General features: G+C 44.1%; 1 pseudogene; it reads left to right on the forward strand.

The window, feature by feature from the left end:
• The first annotated feature begins 5,360 nt into the window (after positions 1 to 5,360).
• LOC116456731 (selenide, water dikinase 2-like) lies at positions 5,361 to 6,643 on the forward strand (annotated as a pseudogene).
• Positions 6,644 to 7,164: the final 521 nt, after the last annotated feature.

Raw genomic sequence — 7,164 nt, forward strand, 5'->3', positions numbered from 1 at the left:
GCTGATGCTGCTGTCTACAGGTGGAATTTTCCTTCCTCTGGGAAACCTCAGTTTTGCTCTGAAGGCCTTCATCAGATTGGATGAGGCTCAACCAGATTATTGAGGATAATCTCCTTTCTTTAGCATCAACTGACTGTAGATGCTAACCACATCCACAAAATACCTTGGCAGCAACACCTAGGCTAGTGTTCGATCAAGTACTGGATACTGTAGCCTTGCCATGTTGACCTATAAGACTAACCATTACCAATGGTGGTGAAAACTCCTCTTCAGTTTGAACAGAATTATCTGGAAGTGTTGCTCAGTATATCCACTGCAAATGGCATCAGTCCTGAAGGCCTGGATTGCATGGTCTGGCCTCCAACTCCTAAATGGAGTCCTTCTTGTGGAGTGAGAGAAGCCCAGGTCAGGCTGTCCTTGTTCTCTTCGTTCCTAATACTTTGACAGGGGCATGAGCTCAGGGTGCTAGAGTCTAGGGCACAACTTTCCTATTTTTCATGAAGGTTTCACAGAATGAATATCTGCATCAATCAACCACTTTATTCTTTGCCTCTGCTCTGGAGAATGTCATGTGGGGAATGGCCTTTGAGAATTTGCAGTCTGTGTTCAGTTCTAAAGAATGCTTATTTTAAAAATATATCAAAATGAATACAATTTCTGTAAGTATGGATTCTTTACTTACAAGTATGCTTCCTTATAGAACAAAGAGAATGTGAAAAAAGAATATGGTCATAAAACTATAAAATGTACATTTGGCCAACCAATATTGATTTTATTTATTATTAATTATTTTAGAGAGGGGGAGTCTCACACTGTCACCCAGGCTGGAGTGCAGTGGCATGATGATAACTCACTGCAACCTCAAACTCCTGGGCTAAAGTGATCCTCTTGCCTTAGCCTCCCAAGTAGCTAGTACTGCAGGTGTGTGCCACCACTCCTAGCTCATTTGTTGTTGTTTTGTAGAGATAGGGGTCTTACTATGTTTTGTAGAGATGGGGGTCTTACCATGTTTCCTAGGCTGGTTTTGAACCCTTGGCCTCAAGCGATCCTCCCACCCTGGCTTCCCAAAGTGCTGGAATCACAGGTATGAGCCACTGTGTCTGGCCCCGATATTTATTTTATAGAAAGTTCCATTGTTGCTTCATACTTTTTTATAGCCGGAATAATTTTAAACATGACTTAATGTAACTTCTTTAGTTTGTTTAGTTATTTTATAAGTATCCATTAGAATGTACAAAATGAATGGATGAGAATGAGTGTAATACACAGGCAACAAGGAAGAAAATAGGTTTGAATTTAAGCTTAGATACTATTCCTTGGTCACTTTTGACTCAGCAAAAGTGAAATATGAAGGAAAAACATTTTTATTTAATTTGTTTGTTAAATACAGTTGGTATTAGAGAAATTCCTCTTCTTCTTCCACCAAAGGCCACTTTGAACTTCTCTTCTGGTGTGTAAGCTCCATTTTACCAAATGTAACTTTAAAATACAAGTTCTGTTGTTATGAACACATTCAGCACCCATTAAGATGCTTTGATATTCCCTATGACAGATATTCCTTGTAAAACCCTTGGCTTGTTTTTATGTCTCCAAACTCTATCATTCTACATGAAGAGGAAAGGGAAAAGGAAAGTTGAAATATTTTGATCTTTATTTTCACAATAAAATTATCTTGGGTTCTAAGAAGCACAAAGCAACTTTGCAATATTACTGCCTGAATAAAAAGCAACATTGTCCACATTTTGTGCAAATGGGAAGTGAGTCCAGGTATTCACAGTGCATATCCAGCGAGCTGACCAGAGCCGGACCCATAAGGAATTTCCCTGGGAGCAGCGAGGGCGTCATGCTGGCCGACCACAGCAACCTTTAAACCTGTGGTGGTAAAACTCAAGGTTTGGGATCTGCTGCATGGAAAGGAAAAATTTTAAACTAGCCTCTTTCATCTTGATTGAGGGTGGAAACATAAACGGGAGTGTTTGTGCTCCAACCTCTTGAAACCAGTTTCTTGGAAAGTAATAGTTAAGTGTTTTCTTAAAACATCATTTGCAATTGAAAATGCAAACCGTAGGGCTCGTTAGTTTGTCCATGGGTGGTCTTCAGAGGCTGGACCAAGGCTGGGTGTTTGGGTGTTGGCCTGTGTGAGCTGACTGAGGTATGGAAAGGCCTAGACACATTGTTTTTGGGGAAACTTAAAAATAAGTAAGTCCCATGATTTGTCTGCTTTCACCTCCGTTCAACCCTAGAACATTTGGCTCTGGTGTTAGTCTGTTTTGCGTTGTTATACAGGAATATCTGAGGCTTGGTAATTTGTAAAGAAAAGAGTTTTATTTTGGTTCACGGTTCATAGGCTTTATAAGAAGCCTAATGCTGGCATCTGCTTCTGGTGAGGGCCTTAGGAAGCTTACAGTCATGGTAGAAGGTGAAGGGGGAGCAGGCGTGTCACATGATGAGAGAGCACGAGAGATGCCAGGCTCTTTTAAACAACCAGCTCTTGCATGAACTAACAGAGTGAGAAATCACTTATTACCATGGGGAGGGCACCAAGCCATTTATGAGAGATCCACCCCCCTGACCCAAACACCTCCCACCAGGCTCCATCTCCAACTTTGGGACTCACATTTCAATATGAGATTTGGAGGGGACAAATCTCCAAACCCTATTAGCTACACAGTGTCCCAGTGAGGCCACACTGCACAGATTCCCAAGCTAGAGAAGCCCCTGTTCAGCAAGGATGGGCTCACCCTCACCTCTGAACACTACACAATTAGCATTTTGCTGACACACCCAGCCAATGTGAGCAGCTCTTTACTTATGGGTGAAAAACTGCCAATCACTGGGGATTAGGTGGAGAAGTCTCATTTCTATTGTCAACCTCATTTCTTCTTCTTCTTTTTTTTTTTTTTGAGACAGAGTCTGACTCTGTCACCCAGGCTGGAGTGCAGTGGCACAATCTCAGCTCACTGCAACATCTGCCTCCTGAGTTAAAGCAATTCTCTTGCCTCAGCCTCCCGAGTAGCTGAGGTTACAGGCATGCACCACCACACCTGGCTAATTTTTGTAATTTAGTAGAGACAGAGTTTCACCATGTTGCCCAGGCTGGTCTCAAACTCCTGACCTCGTGATCCACCCACCTCAGCCTCCCAAAGTGCTGGGATTATAGGCGTAAGACACTGTGCCCAGTCCTCATTTCTATTATCAAATTAGAATCAACTTTTTGATTATGAAAGATTCATTTTACATTGTGATTTAGAACACAACTGCAGTTGTGTGTATGCACACATGCTTGCACATCAAACTGAAAGTTTCACAGACCGGTTCTCTCCTGCTTACTTGTGATTTGCTCTGGTATTTCTTATCCTATCCTATTCAGTCCATCCCATCCTACTGTATCCTATGCATCTTCTCCTATCCAATCCATCTTCTTCTCTCCTCTCCTCTTCTCCCCTCCCCTCTCCTCCCCTCCCCTCCTTATTCCGTCCTATCTCATCTTATGTCATCACATCCCATCCTACCCTATCCTATTCTATCTGTATCCCAAGTGCTAATCATGACTCACTACATTTATATTATGACACTTTAATATCTGATGGATCTACTTCCAGAAAATAAAACCAGCAATGGTGCAGCTTCATGAGCACTGGCAGAAAAAGGCACGCTTCTGTATGAAACAATCTGACGCCCACAGATACACTGATTTCTGACAATGTGCCCAGCCCTTTTCCTCCCAAGTGAGAAGGATAAAGAGAAGAGGTAAAGTACACTCCTTCTGTATGATACATATATACACAGGTGTGTGTTTGTGTGTGTGTGTATACTTACCATGAATAGTCCCCAAACCTGACTTTCCTTTCCCTGAAGTGGGATAGGAAAGACGAAATCAGTATCAGTTGAATCTGCACAGTGCATGGATTGGTGCTGGGGATAGAAACTCTTTTTTCAATTCTCACATTTCATCAAAGCTAGTAGTAAACAGAAGTTACTATCAGAGAAGACCTTGAGTAAACTAATTGGTGGTCTGAATTAATGTCTTGATATGGCATTAATTTTCTTTCCCTGTCAATTCTGGGAGACATTCTAAAAGCCCTTAGCATGGAAATTAATTGCCTAGTTTTTCCTGTGATGTTAATAGTACTCCCTTGGGCCTTCAAAAGCAACTTTCAAAGGAGAATGTGATTTGTTGCGTAGTTCTGTTTATTTTTGTTTTTCCAGAGTTTGGACTTCTTTATTAAAGGCTGTCAACCTAAGGCTTTGACCACAAAGATTTAGCACCATGCTTTTAAGAAAAAGAAAATCAAAATTGGGGTTAATGAAAATTAAAAATCTTTGAGACTCCTTGTAGGTCTCTTGTACAGACACTTGTTTTGCAACTGTCTCTTGCCTGGGTGCGCCAGGTCTTTGCCGACCAGCTCGACCAGAGGAAAAACAAAATAAACATTACCAATGGTGGCTGTCATAACCGGCAACCTCTTTTTTCTTTTTTCCTACCAGACAAACCTCTTTTTTTTTTCCTCCATTAAAATTTTGTCTGTGTTTGACATTTGAATCACCCCAGAATGTGGAATATTGTTTTTGTTGCAGCTGCTGGATAAGTGTCTCCTACCTACCTTGTCTGGAAAAATCCCCAGACATCCCCTTCTCATGTGCCCTTGGCCTGGGGATACTGCCCTTCCTGGCTTCCCTGGCTCAGGCATTGGAGCCCACATAGTCACCAGCATGAAATTCAATCCCTATTCTCCAGCACCTGAATAGATAGGAGTTCAGCACATGCTCCAAATAGCCCGGGGACCTGGGCTAGGTGAACTGTTAACCTGCAGTGGGCCTGCCTAGCCTTCAAAGGTCAGATGCCATGAAATGCTCCTCAGTGTTTGAAGATATTAGTCACACAGTAAACAAAAATACAGAGATTCTTGGAGGAGGCAGTGGTTGAAGTATTAGAAGCAGACATGTCAGAACAGGAGTATCCTGTCATCCTTGCTTTGCCTCATAAACAGGCGGGTACAGAGGCTGGGACACAATTCCTAGGCTGCTCCTATGACTTTATATCTCAAAATATCAACATCGATTTCTGGGTTTCTCAAAAGTTGGCTCCAACACTTATCTTTCCTTTTCTATAGATCCAGTCTCTTCAAATACTGGCTCTTCCTACCACGCAAGCATGTGATAAACCTCTCCCATTTTGGGGGGAGGCCAAGGAGGGGTGGCGTGGGCGAGAAGAGTGTCCAGAATGACGCCCGGGAGAATCTCTGTGGGAGATATTTTACTGTTACTTCATATTAACTTGAGTGGAAACTGAAAGGGCCGTCTCTTCTTCTCCCCTCTCCTGAGGTGTTTCCAGCAGGCGCGATGGCAGAAGCCCCGTGATGGTGGCCACGGAGGTGGGGGAAGTCTCCTCAAGCCCGGCGGCCTTGTCTCTGGGCTGGGCCTTCTCGAGCTACTGGCCCTTCCAGCCCCAGTTGTGGGGTCTCAGCCTGAGCTGGCGACTGACGGGCTTCTCCAGCAGGAAGGGCTGAGGCTGCAAGCTCCCGCAGGAGGCACTGCCCAAACTCCTGGCCAGACTAACACGGCCCACACCCAGCTGGGACGAGGCCGCCCAGGAAGCACCCCTGCCAGAGGGGCAGACCCTGGCCCAGCCCTTCCAGCCCTGGGCGTTGGGATAGACTCTTGCATCATCTCGCTGAGGCGTGGAGGCCTGTCACCGGTGCAGACCACGGACTTCTTTTACCCCTTGGTGGAGGATCCCTACATGAAGGGGTGCATAGCTTGTACCAACGTGCTGAGTGATCTCTAGGACATAGGCATTACTGAGCGTGACAACGTGTTGACGTTACTCAGCCTTAGCCAGAGTATGAGTGAGGAGGAACGTGAAAAGATAATGCCACTCATGATCAAAGGCTTTCGGGACGCTACTGAGGAGGGAGGAACTGCAGTGACAGGTGGACAAACGGTGGTCAACTCTTGGCTTACCATCGGCGGAGTTGCCACTGTGGTGTGTTGGCCAAGTGCATTCATAATGCCTGATAATGCCACTGTTGGGGATGTGCTGGTTAACCAAACCCTTAGGAACCCAAGTTGCTGTCAATGCCCACCAATAGCTGGATAATACTGAAAGATGGAATCAGGTGAAGATGGTGGTCTTCAGAGAAGAAGTAGATCTGGCCTATCAGGAAGCCATGCTCAATATGGCTACCATCAACAGAACTGCTGCTGGATTAATGCACAAATTTAATGCCCATATGGCCACAGATATCACAGTCTTTGGCATTCAAGGACACTCTCAGAACCTCGTGAAGCAACAAGGAAATGATGTGTCCTTTGTCATTTGCAATCTGCCAGTCATTGCCAAGATGGCTGCCATCAGCAAGGCCAGTGGGCAGTTTGGGCTTCTTCAAGGAACCTCAGATGAAACCTCAGGAGATTACTGATTTGTCTTCCAAGAGAACAGGTGGCTCACTTTTTTTCTGAAATCAGATCTTCCAAGTGCAGAGAGGGTCACCAAGCATGGGTTGTTGGTGTTGTGGAAAAGGGAAACCAGACAGCCTGGATCATTGACAAGCCTTGAGTTATTGAGGTCCTACCTCATGGGGCCACTGCCGCTGCTCTTGCTCCTGTGCATTCCAATGTGTCCTCAGAGCCTAGCTCATGAAATGAAATGGCACAAGTTGTTTAGAGCTTAGGGCCTTTGTAAACAATCATGGAGAATTCTCAAGAGTTGATTTAAGAAATCCCCAAAGAAGACTACCTGCATAGTGGTTGCAGCTGCCCTTTCTAGGTGATCTGAATTAGCCCATCAAAAGCTGCCTGTGTGTGCATCCCAAGGCCAGAAGTAACATTTTGAACTTTGTGGGGACATTTGTTCATCTCCTGGGTAGAAGAGGAGCAGAAAAACTTGTTTCCTCTCTCCAAAGTAAGATGAGGCTATTCCAGTTTGAGGGATGTTTTTTTGCATTGGGTTGATTAATTTCTGCACAGGGAGTAAGATTATTTATTAAAACTGCACACACACACAAAAAGTAAATTGCACAATGAAAAAAATTTAGATCTGCAGCAAATGAGTTTGGACCAATACTATTGATAAATCTAAATTGTTATGAGAGATCTTATAATGCAATGTCAAATTCTTTATTAGATTTTTCTGAAGTACTGGCTCTTTCCTGCTCTGGACAA

The sequence above is a fragment of the Hylobates moloch genome, unplaced genomic scaffold (genome assembly GCF_009828535.3).
Source record: "Hylobates moloch isolate HMO894 unplaced genomic scaffold, HMol_V3 SCAFFOLD_17, whole genome shotgun sequence".
Classification (NCBI taxonomy): domain Eukaryota; kingdom Metazoa; phylum Chordata; class Mammalia; order Primates; family Hylobatidae; genus Hylobates; species Hylobates moloch.